The following is a 17,627-nucleotide window of genomic DNA, read 5'->3' as shown; positions in this document are numbered from 1 at the left end:
GTGTCATCTCAGTTTGCTTTTCTTCCTGTTTGTGTCTCCTTCATCTTGGGGTGATAAAAATTCTGCCTCTTGTGAGCTTAGAGAAAGGATAACAATACACCCCAGCCCAAGTGGTGACAATCTGAGAAAGCAAGGGGCAAGGCCACATTGGTCAGAGTTGGAGAAAGAAGTGTAAAAATCTAGAGCCATCCAGTTCAGCTGACCTGTCATATCAAAACTCTACAGCTTCATTGGTTTTGGTGTAATACTTTCAAGGTATTTAACATGAGACACCCTAATGCTACACAACCTGTCTTCAAAAAAGATGGCAAAATTTAGCTTGAGTATTTAATGTGTCTACCAAGGTATTAAGAGAATTCTATAACTAAATGTAGAAAACGTAGTTATCCAGAAAATCTAGAAGCATTTGATAACTAAAGGAAAACCCCACGTTATTCCACCTCCCCTCCCTGTAATCAATCAAATCAGTTCCTGTAGCACTGCATCTGTCCTGTGTTAGCTTTTTAACCTGGCCATTGCTTCTCTTGCAGGGCTGCATGCCTGGCTGTGCTGGGGCCATCCCAACACACCATGAACCCTATCACAGAAACATTTGAGAGCAGAGCACTGCGTAGCTGACAGTTTCTCTCCTACAATGTACATATTAGATTCTGATCACATAGGAAATCACTTCAGAAAAAGATCATGAATTCTCCGTGTGATCTTGGCAGAGCAATTTTTGATAGTAAAGTTATCAAGCACTGTCTCAAATCTTCTATAAATCACAGTGAAGAAGATGGGAGAGGCACAATGAAGAAACACTTTGGCTGAGACCTCTCCATGAAGCCCTGTCCTGACAAGCAGCTTTGTGCCTGCTCCTGAGATGTACTGACCTCCTGAGTTAAAGGAAGACCAAACTTGTGGCTTGTCTGTGAGAAAGAGAGTCCTCTGGATACAAACTGCAGGATTCCTCAAAGGTGCCTCTCAGGTGAGGAAAAGGAAAAGGAGGAGAGAGAGAATGGAAGTCTGAGGATGACAGCAGAGAGAAGTGAAAATATTAAACTTGCCAGGTGACATAGAGGAAGTGGGACTTGAGCTGGTTGAATGGACTGTGTCTTAAAAATGCCAGTTGTTGCAGTGGTGACATGGAACCTTGCAAAGGTGAACAACCAGACTCCACGAGGACAGGCTCTGTCAAAATTTCTGCCAGCTACAAGGTTCCCAAAACTGATTTATATCAGAACAAAGGTGATTAAACCACTTGCAGGTATTGTGCTGGCAAGACTTACTTGTCTTAGTTCTTCCCTTTCTGAGGGATAGAAAAGTCTTCAGATTTAAAAGTTTCCATCTTCCTGCAATAGTTCTGAAGAAGGCAGTCTACTCTAGTAATTTTGACTTCATTGTGTGCAAGATATTATCTCAAATTCTCTCTTATCCTTAATTTGAACTTTTAGAGTTAGCACAGTATATAGACTATATATATTTCTATATCTACACATAATATTTTCATGCTTGTTTGCAAACTTGGTAACACCTGTATTTTGTACTTGGTCATATTCAAAGCCATGTTTATGAAATACCCACACCCAAAGTACTTCTGGGACGACCACAAGAGACAGTGTCTTTCTTCACCAAGGTGAGTGCTTCAAAGTCTGTGGTGGTACAGGTAAGAAGCTATGCATAGCTTTCTTTCTCTGTACCATGAGCCATCTGCAATCTGTCTCTCCCCTGAACACTCCTCAAGGAACTTGGTAGGTCCAGACTCTCAAACTGGACATTAAATTGCAGTTTATAGCAGCTAACATTTTAAATTCAATGAAAATACAAAAATGTGCCCAGATCTTCCCTCCTATTCCTCACGTTGTGCATGTACAGAAGCATCCACAATTGGCAGGTGCTATTCTGCCAGTTTAAAATTGATAAGGCCATCCAGATAGTGAAAAAGCAATTGCTCTGCTTCTTTATCCTCCAAATCAGAAGTGCACTGTGCTCTATCCTCAGCTTTATGGGCTGCTGCTCTTTGGAAAGGGCAGCTTAAGGCTGCTCCAAGTATCTCAAGGAGCTCTTCACAGCGGGACTGGGAGCTGAGCTAAGGGTGTCCCTGTCTGGCACTACCTTTCTGCTTATCCACATCACAGCCCAGCACCCATATCATGCTGCTTCAGGTGCCAGAGGCTCCCTTAGGAAGCAGACTCATTTGTCTTTAGCAAGAGGCTTTAGAGAAGGAGCAGGTTGAGCAGAGGCAGAAAGTCAGTGTTGGGGCACTGTGGGATGGGTGATAGCTGGCCACACATGCTGATGATGATGCCTGCACTGCCTGACTTGTGTTCAGGGGCAAGGTGAGCTGGCACAGTTTCATGTCAGTACCATAAACTTTTCCCTGATGGAATAGATACCCTCTATCTTATAAAGTAAATAGGAAAAAAATCAGGAAGATGCCCCTTTTCATTGTGGTTGCTTTGATTTGAGTTTAGAGTCCTTGCCAGTCCTAATCCTCTCCTGGAAAATATCCAGAATAGCCTGATAAAGGTGCAATCTCCCTTTTACCAATCAATGCAGCAGTCAGAAGAAGGCAGCAGGTAATTTTCTGAGGGAATAGCATTGATAGCCATAGCTCTGACCCCAAGCTCCAAGAAAGAAGCACCCAGTGCTCCTCTGTTGCTGCATCTCTCAGGGTGAAACATTTCTCTTACTTCTTTGAGAAAGTGCTGCACAGAAACAATTATAAAAGCTCATAGAGTGTGCTACACCTCAGGTTCTTCTCATATGTGTCAATAAAAACTTTTCCTTATCTGAGACATGTATATTTGTAAACAGAAATCCACATATTAATAGAGTGATTAATTTTTCTGCATATAAATCCTAACTATTGTTACAACTTTTCTATTCGCACAGCTTTTAATTTAGTTACAGAGCTGTGTAGCAAGCATGTTTTTTACTCACTAAAGTCAGTTATTAAAAATACATATTTGTAATACCATATGTGTTACTTAAATGCATATTCTTTTGGGCATAAAACTCTAGGTTTCAGGTTGCATGGACCCTGAATTTCCATAACCAGTATGAGAAAGTGTACCAGTGTCTTTCAAGTTAGACATCTGTTTAGAATGTTTTGTGGCTGCACTAAGTCTTAAATCAATTTGGTTATAAAAACAAATCTTCTTTACAGTATTAGAATAAAATAATAGGGATGATTTATTGCTTATTTTTCGCAACTGACTTGTCTGAGGAAGATGAACCATATGGTATGAACTGACTTAAAAATTTGGTGATATGATGCAGTTATTTATTGATTTTTATAGACAATAATGACATGTCAAGGTTCTACTATGCCATTTCCCTGTTACGTTAGCACTTTCTTTTAATTCTTAAGGAAATCAAACCCATTTATCTGTCTGTATGTCTTCTCACAATAAATGAACAGTGAGACAATTTTAATATTATAAGATAAATGAATACTATAACAAACCATATTTTGGTATATCATGTGCCGTTACGAATATTTTCTTAAAATTTTCTTTCTGCTTACTCTTATTGGGATAAGTACAACTAGAATTTCATTCTCTAAACACCCTTTCTTCTTCCTCTTGTCTCTATATGACAAGTGTGCTAAACATTTCTCCTTTCATTTTGACATAATTCAGAGGTTCATATTGACTTCTATGTAAGAAAAACAGGGGAATTTCTAGAATCAGAACTGGAGCATGCACAAGTGCACAACACGTATCTTGCTATGAGCACTTGTTCTTCTTTTGAGTTCTCTGCATTTATTTTAAATCACTCAGTTTTTCTTTCCCATCTCTGTTTCTCCAGTAGCTTGCAAAGGTGATTTTGTTCCCTGGACATCCACCTACAGCTTCTGAGCTAGACACCAGGTCACACCCCTGCCTGGAGTCATCCTTCTCCTTGGCAGGGAAGAGATGATGGAAGTGACTGAGTTTCATTACTGAGATCACTCTCACTTCCAGGGTGCTGTTGTCAGAGACCTTGCATGTCTGAGAGCAGTGAGCAGGGGTTTCAGCCTTCTGTACCCTGTGGCTCCCAGGCTCTCCCTTGGAGCAAACAAGCAAGCAGCAGCCCCTGAATTCAGACAACAGCAGCACATCAAGTGAAATTCCTCTTTCCCTCTCTGCAGCATCCAGAAACCTTCAATGAAACATCAGACCAGCAGCCTTTCCAACTCACTACAACCCTCTAAGGAGTAGGAAGAGGAAAATGGAAGGAAAAGTAGCTCAAACAATATAATTTTTGTTGTCACATAGCACACTCAGGTGATGTTACTAGAAACAACCCTTAGAAGTGTGCAAGTGCAGAGAGCTATCCAGTATCAATTAAATGCATCTTGAAAAATTAAAAAAAAACAAACCCCAAAACAACCAACTGGTCGTCATGGTACTCTTTTGACCTGTGAGTCAACTTCTGCATTTATTATGAATATTTGATTGACTCAGGGACTAAATAAGGAGTGGGCTTGGCTTGCAGTTTAACAACGATATTTTCCAAGCATCTTAGATATCTGGTTTTTTCCCCTTATGTAGGATATGGTAGTTTTGAAAATCTCAATTAAAAGAAAAGAAGGGAATTTGAAATTGCTATCTCTGTCAATCTGGAGACCTGCTGTATTTCAATTATTTTGTATTTAGGAGTTTATTAAAGCAGTATTGAAGGAATAAGAAGCAACAAGAAGAAGCCAGTGTTTCTTCATGAGGAAATGCTTGTATTTATGAGAATATTAAGAATGTCTATCTCTTTTTTCAAATGGTGTGTGTCATTTGAAGCATCAAGCAAGGGGCTTCCAGCTTCCTGCTAGTTTCCTGCACAATATTGCCTCCCTTCCTTGTAGTCTAAAAGTAATGAAAAATATTTAAATATTAGTAAATTATACATTTGAGAAGAAGCCAGTTGCATTCGATAAGCGATAATGCTAGTGATAAAATGGATATTCTGAGTATTTAGGGGCTTGAAGTAATGATGACCATAAGAAGACAGATGAAGACTAAGCTCTATTATGGTTTTCCAGGAGTGAAGGGGGGTATGTGAGAAACTGGTGGCACACGGTGCTGAAAATGAAGGTGTGGGTGGGAGTCTAAGTTCAGTGTTCAAACCAGCCCTTTGAATGAACATGCATTTTCCACCAAGTAGAGGGAGTCTGAGGAGAAGGCAGACTGATACCCCACAGTTTCCCCTTTGAAGCCCTGGGCAGGCTAAGTGGATGAAGGCTCTATAAGCCACCTAAGTAGCACTATCCAGAACATTCTCTCCTGGTCATACAACACAGCTGAGACTGCAAGGGTCTGTGGCCTCCTACTCTATGTGCACTGAAACTACAGATGTTTCTGTGTCTCTATATATACATAGATGTTTGTGCCCGTGAGTCTATAGACGATCCCACTGCTAATATGAAATCCACATGTCCTGATAACATTGGTCTCAGCCCAGTACTGAGCTCTACCTCCAGTCTTGCAAAGTATCTAGATGCACCCCTGACTGAATGCTTATGCCTCTGGTGAAAGGCTTTGACAGCTCAGGTCCCAGTTCTTCCACATTCCCTGGAGGAGTGGAGGAGGAGGAAGGAGGGTGCTTGACCCCTGCTTCTATGGTGAGTGATGGAACTTAGTGTTCCATTTACAGTTCCATTTTAAAAATAGATGTTGGGCAAGTAAGCAATTAAAATTCAAGAAGGAAAGCAGAACTATCTGGCAGTTGTTCAGTAAGCCTAACTTGTATAAAAAAGATCTGCTCATAGCTGGTATAAGTATAAACAGTCAGCAACATGAGATTATGAAAATAATTCTTGCCTGGCAAGTGCAATTCCTTTTAACAAATTTTTAAAAAGAGGGAGTAAAGAGAACACAGCACAGATATTCTCTCTGCAGGCTGGGTCATTCAGCTGTGCATGGCATAAGCTCCCGTAAAACATCTTAAGTCATCTCCGGATGTATCGATGCAGACAGGTGCAAAAGGGTCCAAATTCCAAGCTGGACATATGCTAGCTCGGCATCATTCCCTGTCAAAAGAACTCACTAGGAGATTTAGTAGGGTGGCCTGAACACCACGTGGTGGCACAGCTTCTAAATCAGAGATGGTTCATGCCTGATCAGTGAGCTCAGATGTACCTTCACCCACCAAGAAACCCTGTGTCTCCCCTGCTTTTCTCCGTGGCATCATGCTCACTTGGAGAAGTGATGAACAATAGTTGTCCCATGACTGTCTCACCATTATCCAGCACTTTCTGGGCTCCACCCCCACCCCATCCCCACTTGTCTTCTGGGTAAATCACTCCCTGTCAATGGCCTGGCAGCAGAAGCACCATTGTTCCATCTAGTGGAGAGCTATTCAGTGTTGATGGCCTTTGATTTCTCCTTCCAAACATAGGCCTCGCCTCTGCCAGATAGGATTTTGCTGGTAGGGTTATTCTGGCAGATCCTTCTAACATAAGCACAGACTGTAGTCCCTGAAGATTTATTGTGGCCTGAATACTTACATCAATCTGTGAATATAATAAGTGCAGACAATATCAAAGCCTCCCAGAATATGTCCAATATAAAATAGATACTCTAATTTACTGTGAAGGTTACAGTTGTAAATAGCATTCACAAGAAAAGTAAATCACGGCGTTCATAGTTTGGCACAGACACGTTGCCAATGTGTCACATCCTGACGAATTGGGGTATGTCTGTGTCAAACTTATGAATTCTGTTTTTTTGCTTTTTGAATGCCATTTACAATTGCAACTTATTGCATCTATTTTTATAGCCCAGGCTCTGTCTGGGAAGATGTAACAGAGCAATCAACAACACTGACTGGTTCTATTTTGCTGGAACAATAGTGTTCCTGTGAGCTGGGCTCTTCCATCTTCATGCACAGGATGGCTGGTGTCTGGTCTTCCCCTCATCTTGAAGAACATGGACAGAAGAGGGATGGAAGCTTGTTATGCAGGTACATTTGTCAAAGTGAGGCCACCCTGCTAATAGCAAGACAAAACACTCAAAATGAAGACTTAACAGTGGTTGTAAGGTCAGAATGTGGGGCACTGCAGAGACAGCTCTGAACTTCTGGGGAAGCTCGGAAGTCACAGGACTGCAGACACAGAGACCTACCATGAAGTTAGTGCCAGCCTCCTCACTATTCACCAGGGCAAGAGGGGAGAGGGAAGGCTCAGGGACTCTCTAGCATTCTTGTTCTTCTACACCTCTACCCAAGTAAATTCATGCCCAGGCAGTTCATTTTCATTCAATCTGTGTCACAAGCAACCAGCCAGTAAAGTTTCACATGGATGAAACATCCATTAGATCCTTCAAATGGGATCTAAGTAAGAAATTTTTTTATCATGAGGATGGTGAAACACTGGAACAGGTTGGCTAGAGAGGTGGTAGATGCCAATCCCTGGAAATAATCAAGGTCAGCTAGGATGGAGCCTTGAGCACCATGTTCCTGCAGGGGGGTTGGAATAGGTGACCATTAAAGATCCCTTCCAACCCAAAACATTTCATGAGCCTATGATTAGCAAAAATGGAGTTATTTGATTTCCTATGAATTATTCCTGCCTTGTATATGTTGATAATTGGACTTTCCCAGAAGGAATGCCTGTGAATTTAGAGCTATGCCAGAGCTAGGCCACTGGCTGTGGGCTGAAGACAGGCAGAACAGGGAGCCACTGTCTCAAGGGCAAGACCTGCCACAGCATCTGCATCCCATGGGACACCTCATCACAGGGCTGAGGAGCAGCAGACAGTTGCTCCCCACAGCAACCAGTCCCAGAAGTCTGCTGGGGCCTGCGTGTTTGGATCTCCACACTAAGGACTGTTGTCCCATCACAGGGAGAGGATTCTTTTTCATTTTGGTGCCTTGGATTTTCCACATCAGGCAGGTCTGGTTTTGTCTGTCTTCTCCTTAAGCCTCCCATGCAAGAGCCACTTCAGGTTCTTATCAGACACGTGCATCTAATATCACTCCAGAAAGTCCCTGACTGGAATGGTCTGCTACTTCCAGTACAAAACAGAAATCCATCAGCAAAACGTTCTGGAGGGAGGTGGGAAAAACCAAATCCAAAACCCCCTTCTAGTTAAAAAAGAAAAAAACTCCCAGCTATTACTCAGCTTCCTGATGGATCTGGTAAATATGGTTCTGATCTGAAGGTACCGGTAGACAGAGGGAGAGCTACTCCTGCCCCACAAGGTGACAAACTCCAAGAGGGCAGACACCGGTGGCTGGAAGGGGCTGAGGCTTCTGACATCCCGGAGGCAGGGAAGCACTACGCTAGGAAGCACTACACAGGGAAGCACCCTCACTACACTCTTCCCTTTCAACTTTTCGTTAGACCCGGGCTGGGCAGCGGGGCGGGCAGGTGCACCGGACCGGAGGGCGAGGGGAGGAGGCGGGTGTGGTTTGCCCCCTTACCCCATCCCGCCGTGGATCGGGCTGCAGCACCGTCGGGGAAGCCGCACTGATCACTGCCACCCCGCTCCGGCAGCCTCCCGGTACCCCCGGTGCCGCCTCCCGCCCCCGGTGCCGCCGGTGCCGCCGGTGCTGCCGCAGCGCCCTCTGCTGCCGGCGGGGGGTGAGGGCGGCGGCGGGCCGGGGATCGCGTGCGAGCGTGGAGCCGGCGGCTCGCCCTGTCACTCGGCCGCCAGCCCGCCACCTGAATCACGAGGGGAAGCGGCGGCCGAGCATCCTCCTCCCCACCCCCGGCGCCCTCCGTCCCGCTCCCTGCCGCCTCCCGCTCCAGCACCGCCGCTGCCGCCGCCGCTCGGTTCTCCCGCTTCTGCGCTGAGGAGACCGCGGGGGGCTGCTCCTCGCCCGGAGAAACTTTGCACCCCCGGGTCGTGGCGGGAACCGTGAGGTAAGTCGTCGCATCCCGAGAGCTCGCGGTGGGCAGGAGAGGCTTCAGACCGGGCTTTGCGGGGGCGGACGGACGTAGGGAATGTCAGCTCCGGACACCTCGGCCCCCCAAACCATCCCCTTCCCCTCGGGGTGTCGGTGCTCCCCCCCGGCCATTTCGGGGGTGGTGGGACAGTAGCGGAGCAGGACGCGCCTCGCTTCTTCCAGCCAAGCGCCGGTGACGGCCCGCAGCTCCCACCCGAGAAGCCTCGGGAGGTGCCGGGTCCCCGCCGGTCCCCGGGCGGGTGATGCCCGCGGTGCTGCCCCGCTGTCCCGAGGGCTGACACCGGGGCGGCGTAGGGCTCTGCGGTGGCACCTCGGCCACATCTGGCTTCACCCATCCCCTTCCACTGATGCCTTGAGAGACCTTCGAGGGGAAAGCAAGAGAAATAAAGTTTCACGTCTCTTTTATCGAGCCCCAAGTGCGCTCAACTTGGCAAAGAGTGGGGTGGGTACGCTTTGGGGTCAGACAATACTTCCTCTGAAAATCTTCGTTTTCAGTAGTTCATAACTTCAGACAGAGCTAAAAATTCTTGTTGTCTTTCAGTTTGACACACCAGAGGGGGAAAAAAATCAGCGAGGACAGGGCAAAGCGTGTTTACGGGCTCTGTTGCTTTTTCTGACTTTGCCTTACTTTGTTTAGTAAACAAGAATAGCATAAATTTGTTTAGTAAACAAAAATCGTAAGACCAAACGATATAATGTAAAATTTTTTTTTCTTTTCCAAGATGGGCACAAACAATGTTTGTGCGTCATTTAGTGAGTTTCTAGGAGATAGACTATTAAACAATCCCCCACGCCCCCATGAAAAAAAAAAAAAAAAAAAAAAAAAAAAAAAAAAAAAAGGAAAGAAAATAAAAGAAAGGAAAAACCACCAGAAAAAAACCAAGAATATGTTTGACGTTGTTTAGTAGTTGGAGATTTCAAAAATACGACCGGGACTGGATTTAAATAAAACTGACTGATCTGGTTGAGCTCAGAAGTAGTCTGTTGAGAAGAATGTTAATGCACATATGTTTGCAGTAGATAAAATAAAACAGTTCTCCTTTATGAACCGCAGAGAGTGTTACTATCCAGGGCTAAGACTAAATCATTGCATTTAAGTGAGAGACTTAATGACTGGCAAGATCGAATTCACTGGCAAGACACTCGGTTAATTTGCAACCAAGAGCAAGAATTTATTTCCTTGAAAAACAAAGTGCTTAACTCCATAGATATTAAGGACTAGAAAGAGTTACCAATTAAGGTTTTGATAATAACTCCAACGCTGTTGCCCCCTGGCAGCACCCCCTGCCCAGGCACAGGCTGAGGCAGTCCTCGCTTTTCTTCACCGCATCCACATCTCTGCATCAGCATGCATGTTTGTGACAACCTATTTTCTTCCTTAGTTGACTGTAAAAGTATATTCAGGTGTTTTCTGGTCTCAAGGAGGGTACTGTGATTCTCGGTGCTGCGTTGGGCTGGTGTGTAAACACTTCAGGTCTTCAGCTCTGGAAGCCCAAGGCTCCTCAGCCCATAGGGTGAAGGGGTACTGAGGGGACTGGTTTGGCTAAGAGTTGCAGGGACAAAACTCATATATGTTAAAGCTGGGTTGTGCTTTCAGGATTTTTATTCCAAACGAGCCATGGGAGGGAGGGGAAGGTAAGTTATTACCTCAACTTCCCATCGATTCGGATTTCTGTCTAGGAAACTTAAGGAGGAAATGGAATGCTAGGCCCTGTTTGCAGCATCAAAATCCAGCCCGACAGTTTAATGCTGCTCCTCAGTTTCACCATGCAACCAGGTTTAAATTGTACTGTGGAGGATTTAGTAGTCAGAAATTATTTTTCCATTAGATTTGCCTTTCTGTAGGTATATCTAAAAACGTAATAAAGACACTGTTGGTATGAGGAACTGCAGTTACGTAGTTGAACTTGGAACGGCTTTTGCTGTCGTGTTTTTGAGGGGTTCTATTTAAGCCGAGACCCCACTAAACGTGGGCACTCTGCTCTTGAATAACCAAGGTCCGGCGCCAAATCTTTCCTTAATATTCCTGGTAATTACTGCTGACTCATGCTGACATATGAGTTCAATTAGCCCCAACTGGAATGTAAAGGATGTGGGAGTGTCTCTTTGTGCCCAGAGACAGCTAGGACAAAGCAGATTTTGGAGGAAAATTTAAGGAATTGCCAAGTTTGTGTAGGAAGTGTCAGCCAAGGTTGTTTTTTTGTTTTTTTGGGTTTTTTTACAGTAAAGTTTGAATAACCAATAAAGTTGAGTCCCAGGAAGGGGACGATTTGGACAGCATGATCTTGTCTTCACTATGGAATAACTGGAGTCCTAACTCAGACATTGCTCCTAATTTGACTCGTATCCCCACACACAAACTCATTTCTGGAGAGTGGTGATGTTTTCAATTTGAGTTGGCTTACCCATGAGGAATAAGCTATAGCCCAGATAACCACAATTCATCAAGTGCTAACACAATCTGCCTGAGTGGCACAAGTACAGTTTTTCTGGAGAAGTCTGGCTGCTCTGGCTTGAATGGTGCTACCTGGAGAGCAGGCAGCCCTTGCCTGCTTCCCTGGTGCAGACAGAGTGAAGATGTTGTTGTTTCGGCCATGAGGTAAGCAACAGGACCTTTGCCATCTCTAATATATGCAATCAACTGCTGTGTTTGTGACAGCTTTCTGGTGGTGGCCACCATCACCACGCAGCCGTGGCAGGAAGGACAGAAGGACTTTGCAGCAGTGCAGCACTCTGCAGTGCTCAGAATGGGCTGAGAAAAGTAGATCATCTTGGCCCCAGTAATTTCCTGTCAGTTTCCAGCTGGTAGTAGAAGGTCAGCTATATGTCAGAGGTATATCCTAATATATATATATATATTTATATTTATATTTATATATGTCTAGAGCACAAATCTTACAAGGAGCAGCTGAGGGAACAGGGGTTGTTTAGTCTGGAGAAAAGGAGGCTGAGGGGAGACATTATTTTTCTCTACAGTTGCCTGAAAGGAGGTTGCAGCCAGGTGAGTGTTGGTCTCTTCTCCCTAGCAACAAGTGATAGGACAAGAGGAAAGAGCCTCATGTCGTGCCAGAGGAGGTTTAGTTTGGATATTAGGAAAAATTTATTCACCACAAGGACTGTCAGGCACTGGAACTGCCCAGGGAAGTGTCAGAGTCACCATCCCTGAAGATATTTATAAAATGGGTAGAAGTGTGGTGGTTAGGGACGTGGTTTAGAGATGGATTTGGCAGTGTGCTGGATTAAGTCTGGTGATGATCTTAAGGGTCTTTTCCAACCAAAATGATTCTATTTTTTATATATATATATATATAAGTATATATATATATATATAAAAAATAGAATATATATATCTATCTGTCTATACTTGGCTAGCAGTACCAAGAGCTGCTGTTTTGGGAGAAACAGTTTCATTGTTCAGTGTCTGTGCTAATTGCTACTAGGAAATACAGACCAGGATTTCTAGAAGCATTCTGAGGTCAGAGCACAGAAAGCAGACACAACGGTAGTTATGCAGCTTTATGTGTACCAAGTGAATACTTTTTTTAAGAGTAAGATGACCCTAATGCAGACTCGTGCATCAGCATGAAAAATGGTAATTTCAAAGTGCTGTGCAAGGTGTTTGACCCAGAGTTAGGGATCAACTGAACATCCAGAGATGGACATGTTTTAGGAGCATGTTTGCACGGTTCTGTCTGTCCAGAGCTCCCACAGAGCTGGTGACAGTCATTTTGTATTTAGTTCAACTTACCTTCAGAGTTGTGATCTTTGGGGTATAGCAGATGAGGTTGCATTGTGCTGTTGTCAGCATAACAAATATGACATGGGTTACTGCCTAACTTGAATGGATGGACTTACAGGAGGGCACAGGTGGGGTGGACAAAATGATGCCAAAGAAATGTCAACAAAATGCACCTCAAATACTTATGAACCCCCAAGGTCCCTAGTATCAGTGTGTGATACAACCATTTCATGTAGACAAGGTAAGATCTGTTTACTCAAGTGCAATCCTCAGGTAGGCAAGCAGGCAGCTACAATTGCAAGAAACCAAGTATATCTCTTTTATCTTCTTTTTCGAAGCCTTATTCTGGATTTTATTCTTGCCCTCTGATAGGTGCATCCTTGTACACAGCATCAGGGCCAGTGCAGGATAGTGGTGTAAAATTGTGCAAGATGGATGTGCTTTGCAGCCTCTGTGTCAGTGGCACATCTTTTATATCAGCATCTATGAATGAAGCATTTAGTGTGTACCTAGGTATTGTTGGGTGATTCGATTGCTTTGGGTTCAACCATAATGTCTATGGTTTGTCCCAAGACTCTCCCTGCAGGCAATGGATAAACAATTTGCATGATGTAGTCTGTTAAGCTTGGGCTGCAAATCATGGTGTTTGCAATCATGTATTTGACCCATCCTGTATCTGCAGTGGTGTTTGGTGCACCACGGATATTGCTCTGTATTCAACAGCAATATCCATGCATGTGTTAAATATGTTACCTATTTAATTGTTACTCTAACACTTGGTTTGTACTGCTGTTAAATGATAGCAATTTCAGGAGGCTCAGCTTGCTGAAAACATGTGCTAACCTAAAATCAACTTTTGTCACTCATTGGGATTGTAAAAATCCACCACTAGTGGATTTCTCCTCCTTGACACTGGAGCTGAGACAGAGTGAAGTTGAACCCCTGACAGCTTTGGAGTCACTGTCTCACTTTCCCACAGGTTTTTTTTCTACATTTGGTACTATACTGGTCCCTGAGTACTGATTCTGAGTAGCCTTTCAAAATTTTTCTTTTACTGAAGCTCCAAAATATTGTGCTTTCAGCTCACAGCCCCTGCAGCATTGTCTGGAAAGCAGATGCTTTGTGGCCTCATTGTCTTTTACAGGGATTTGCAGCTCCAAAATGTGTTTTTCTGGTGTCTGGGACCTCCTAGTGCACTTGTCAGATAGAGTCTTTCTGTCCTTGCCCTCAAATGAGGAATCCTTCCACAAACACCATTGCTTTTTCCAGTTTCAGGCCATTTTGAGAGAAGCAAAATCTGCTGAGGTGGTTCTGTGAGTGAAGAATACAGATTATAGAGCTTGGAGAGGCATTTTGAGAAGGCATGTTCAGGTTGTGACTCCATGGCAGTCTGTGGAAGCTCTTCCCTGTGTCATGAATGGCTCAAAGTGATGGGGCAGAGCATGGGGCATGCAGCCTACATATGTCACCAAGCTGAAATGGGTTTTGGGCATCCTGAAAGATGAGAGTCGTCCTCAGAGTGACTTTCGACAGTCACAACCTCCAGAAAACCAGGAAGGATGCAAGTCTGTAGGGTTTTGTGCAGAAGTTTATCTTCAGGGAGAAATAATCACATACTCTAAATCCAGTGTGGGGAGTGGCTGGCTGGGCAGCATGAATTAAAGAGAAAAGGATGTGGAAATGTGATGGATCACAAACTAAAGATGACTCAGTAGCACCTCACTGGTGTGATAATGATAAATGGAAGGATGGGGAGTAAAAATAGGAGTGATTTTTCTAAGAAATACATATATATGAAGAGATTTAATCTTCCCACCCTGCTTGGCCCAGGTAGAGAGCTGGAGAATTGTGCTCATTTGGGAGCAAGGTACTTGTGGAAAAATACAGGTCACATTATGAGACCAGGAGAGCAACAAGAATGATCAGATGCCTAGAAAACATCACTTACAAGAAAAGACTGAAATAATTGTTTAGTCTAGAGATGGGAAGAGTAAAAGGAAAAAAGTTAAAAATCTTTAATAAAAAAGGGTTAGCTACAAAATTAGTTGAACTGCTACTGTTGTTTAAATCCATATCAGCTAGGGCAGCTACATGATTGTAGCTAGTAAGCTACAATCTTAAGCTACAGGAAGGGAAGTTTAGGTTAAGATGCTTAAGGGAAAAGTTGAGATTTTTATAACAGTTAAATGCTGGCATAAAATCTCTGGAGTACTCATAGAAACTATGCTTCTTCAGGATAAGCAGCTTTTGGGAGTGGCTTAACAGCTGTGTTGCTAACAGCTATGATGGCATAAGGCATATAAGAAATGGAAAGATGTGGTGCTTTCTTATTAGAAAAAAACAGGCAGGGCTTTCATGCTCACAAGCCATTTCTCTGATCTGAAACCTCTGAATGGTTTTGGTACAGCTGCTTCTGTATGAAACAGGGAAAGATGTTCTGTATAATTTCTTGAGGGTCCTTACAGCCCCATTTGCAAAGATATAATGATTAACAAAATCTGTCTTGGCTGTTCAGGGACTGGGAAAGCATGTGATAAAAGTGAGTTAAATAGCTCTCCCATACCCTGTAATCAGGGAGATCCCCTAAAATATTCTTTCTATGAAAAATTCTGAGTTAATACTTTTCAGGAGTGGATGAGAATCCCTAAATGTTAAATTAGCTGATTTAATAGTGTCATGTGCTCTGGGTAGTAGCAAATGGTTTATGGCAAATTATATTGTGGTAGGATGTTTCCACGAGTTTTGAAGGAAAAAGGTAAAATTTTCCCTCACCTCTTATTCTAGTTATGTAAACTTAAATACTGGCAGTCATTACTCGTTTATGAAAAATAAACATAATTATTTTTTAAAAAACTAAAAATATAAGATGGAAAATCTAGTGAGAACATAGAAAATACTGCTGCTGGGGATAATAATGAGAATAAATTTGTGTATATTTATTTCTTTAGGGTAGTAACAGATATAAATAGTAATAGAAGACAGTTGTGCTGCAAACAATTTGCAAATGTATTTAAAATATTTTTTTCCTCTGGAGACTTATCTGTAAATCACACCAAAAGTATTTGCAATAGAATGTGCTGAAAACTGTCAAATTACAAGTCATAAAAAAGGTAGATATGTCCATAGATATAAAAAACAGAATAGATATGTTATATGGCTTACAAAGGAGAAATTCCTCTTCCTGGAGAGGAAATGGTGAACTTACACATCCATAATTAAGGACCTGCAGTAAATCTGAGTACATATCCAAACCAAGGTGCTGCAGCAGTGCCTTGTCAGCAGAGCAGACAAAACTAGGCAGCCTTTCAACCCGTGTAACTTGTTTAGCTACTTCTGTCACAGCTGCATCAGTTTGTATTTTTACTTTTGTTTTCAGATTCTGTATCTGAAAGACCAGGAACTTTTGAGTTTTCATTCTGGTTTTCATGTACTTGATTAAACTGAAGACCTGAAAGAACTCAACAAAGTCTTGACAACTCACATGCCAGCCTGGCTCCCAGTGTGCATTTCTGAGCTGTGACCTGCTGCTTTCAAATGCTGCTGTGTTTCTTACACTGTTAGCAAAAACATTTTAAAAGACTGAATTGCAGCAATAACAATAATAACAATGCCAATTTAAGCACCAAGCTAACATAACTCACTCACTTCTAGGAGAAAATATTTCATCTTTCATTTCAATTTTCCCCTGCATTCCCATTTTCCATCTCAAGCTTTGAGAATAACCCTTTCTTTTTCCCCTGAGAACTTCTGGTTTTTCCACAGATCTTCAGATATTTAAGCTCTGCTGAACCTCTGTTAAGGAGCACTTGGCATTTCATCCTCTGTTTCTCCTTTTGTTCCACTGAGTGACTGAGAAGGAGGAACACAGAGGAGCAAAGAGAAGGGAAGAATGGGATTTCATCTTCCCAACAAGCTGATCTTACATCTAGGTTTACAAGTAATGTTTCTCCCTGCTCTTCTACTCGTATATATGCACATCTTATAATAACTTCTACAATAATAAAGATGTCAGTCCCCATTTTGTTGGCCCTAGGCCCAGCCCTCTTGTGCTTCTTTTCTTGTGGAAAATGCTGTGATCTGTTCTACTGGTGTCACAGAACCTCCTCTGAGGACAAGTGGTGGCTTGTAGCAAGAGATAGCCATTTCTTTCCCTCTGTCTACAGTCATACAGAAATGTTTAAGCATATGAAATATATATAAATAGGAAAAGATATATACTAAATTTATGAGCTTTTTTTTTTTTTTTTTTTTTTTTTACTTTTTTCTGCTCTGGAGTACAACTACAACCTTTTAAGAAGGCAGTTGTGGAAAAGAAGAGAGAAATGAGGGTACAGTTGTGGTGCATGGCAGACTCTTTCAAAGGACTTGGTATTGGATCTTGGCCCACTGGCAGGAGGAGCTCACCAGCTTATTGTATACTGTGGAGCATCTCCCTGATTGCTTATGAAAGCAATCATTTCCTGATAAAAAACCCCAAAACTGTTTAAATTAGTTCTGTTTTCTTTGTACAGTAGAAACCCCCTGAAAACGGTTCCTAGAGTTTCTCTTCCTGTGTCATCTGTCTAATCCTCTAATCTACACGTAGCCTTCCTAGGTGCAACTCAGGGTTTCTGACTGTGCTGTTAACATTTGCTCCAACATTGCACCACGCTTCCGGTTTGGCCTGGTAGATGCAGGGTGACAGTCTTATCAAAGATCTTTCTTCTGCTACTTCAAAGAGAACCTCAAAACCTCAGACAGTCAAAGTCTGGTGAAATGATAAGCAGGGTATTAAAACAGAATTGTCTTAGAAAGTGACACCAGGAATGCTGGTGAATTTACAAGAGGGATGGGAGCAGCCGCATAGCTTCATAGTTACATTTGCAGCTTGTGGCCAGCTCTGCAGCTCAGTGTGCCATGTCTAGTTCAGGCTGTCACAGTGCTGGAACATAGGACACCTTATGGTGGAACAGGGGAGTGAAAAATGAGGGTTAAAAAAAACCCAAAAAGCAACCAATGCAGGGCCACATGAGTTGGTTGTGAA

The 17,627-nt window shown here is 43.0% G+C and overlaps 1 protein-coding gene across 2 annotated transcripts in view; it reads left to right on the top strand.

The window, feature by feature from the left end:
* Nucleotides 1-8,613: 8,613 nt before the first annotated feature.
* AHRR (aryl hydrocarbon receptor repressor) overlaps nt 8,614-17,627 on the top strand; it is an 82,199-nt gene continuing 73,185 nt past the window's right edge. For both annotated transcript variants that reach the window (XM_071736932.1, XM_071736931.1), the window contains exon 1: nt 8,614-8,821. The gene's annotated coding sequence lies outside the window, so the exon portion shown is untranslated. The remainder of the gene's footprint in view (nt 8,822-17,627) is intronic.

Source organism: Heliangelus exortis, chromosome 2 (genome assembly GCF_036169615.1).
Source record: "Heliangelus exortis chromosome 2, bHelExo1.hap1, whole genome shotgun sequence".
NCBI lineage: Eukaryota > Metazoa > Chordata > Aves > Apodiformes > Trochilidae > Heliangelus > Heliangelus exortis.
Note: the sequence above shows the minus strand (reverse complement) of the source record. Positions and strands in the feature narration are given on the sequence as shown.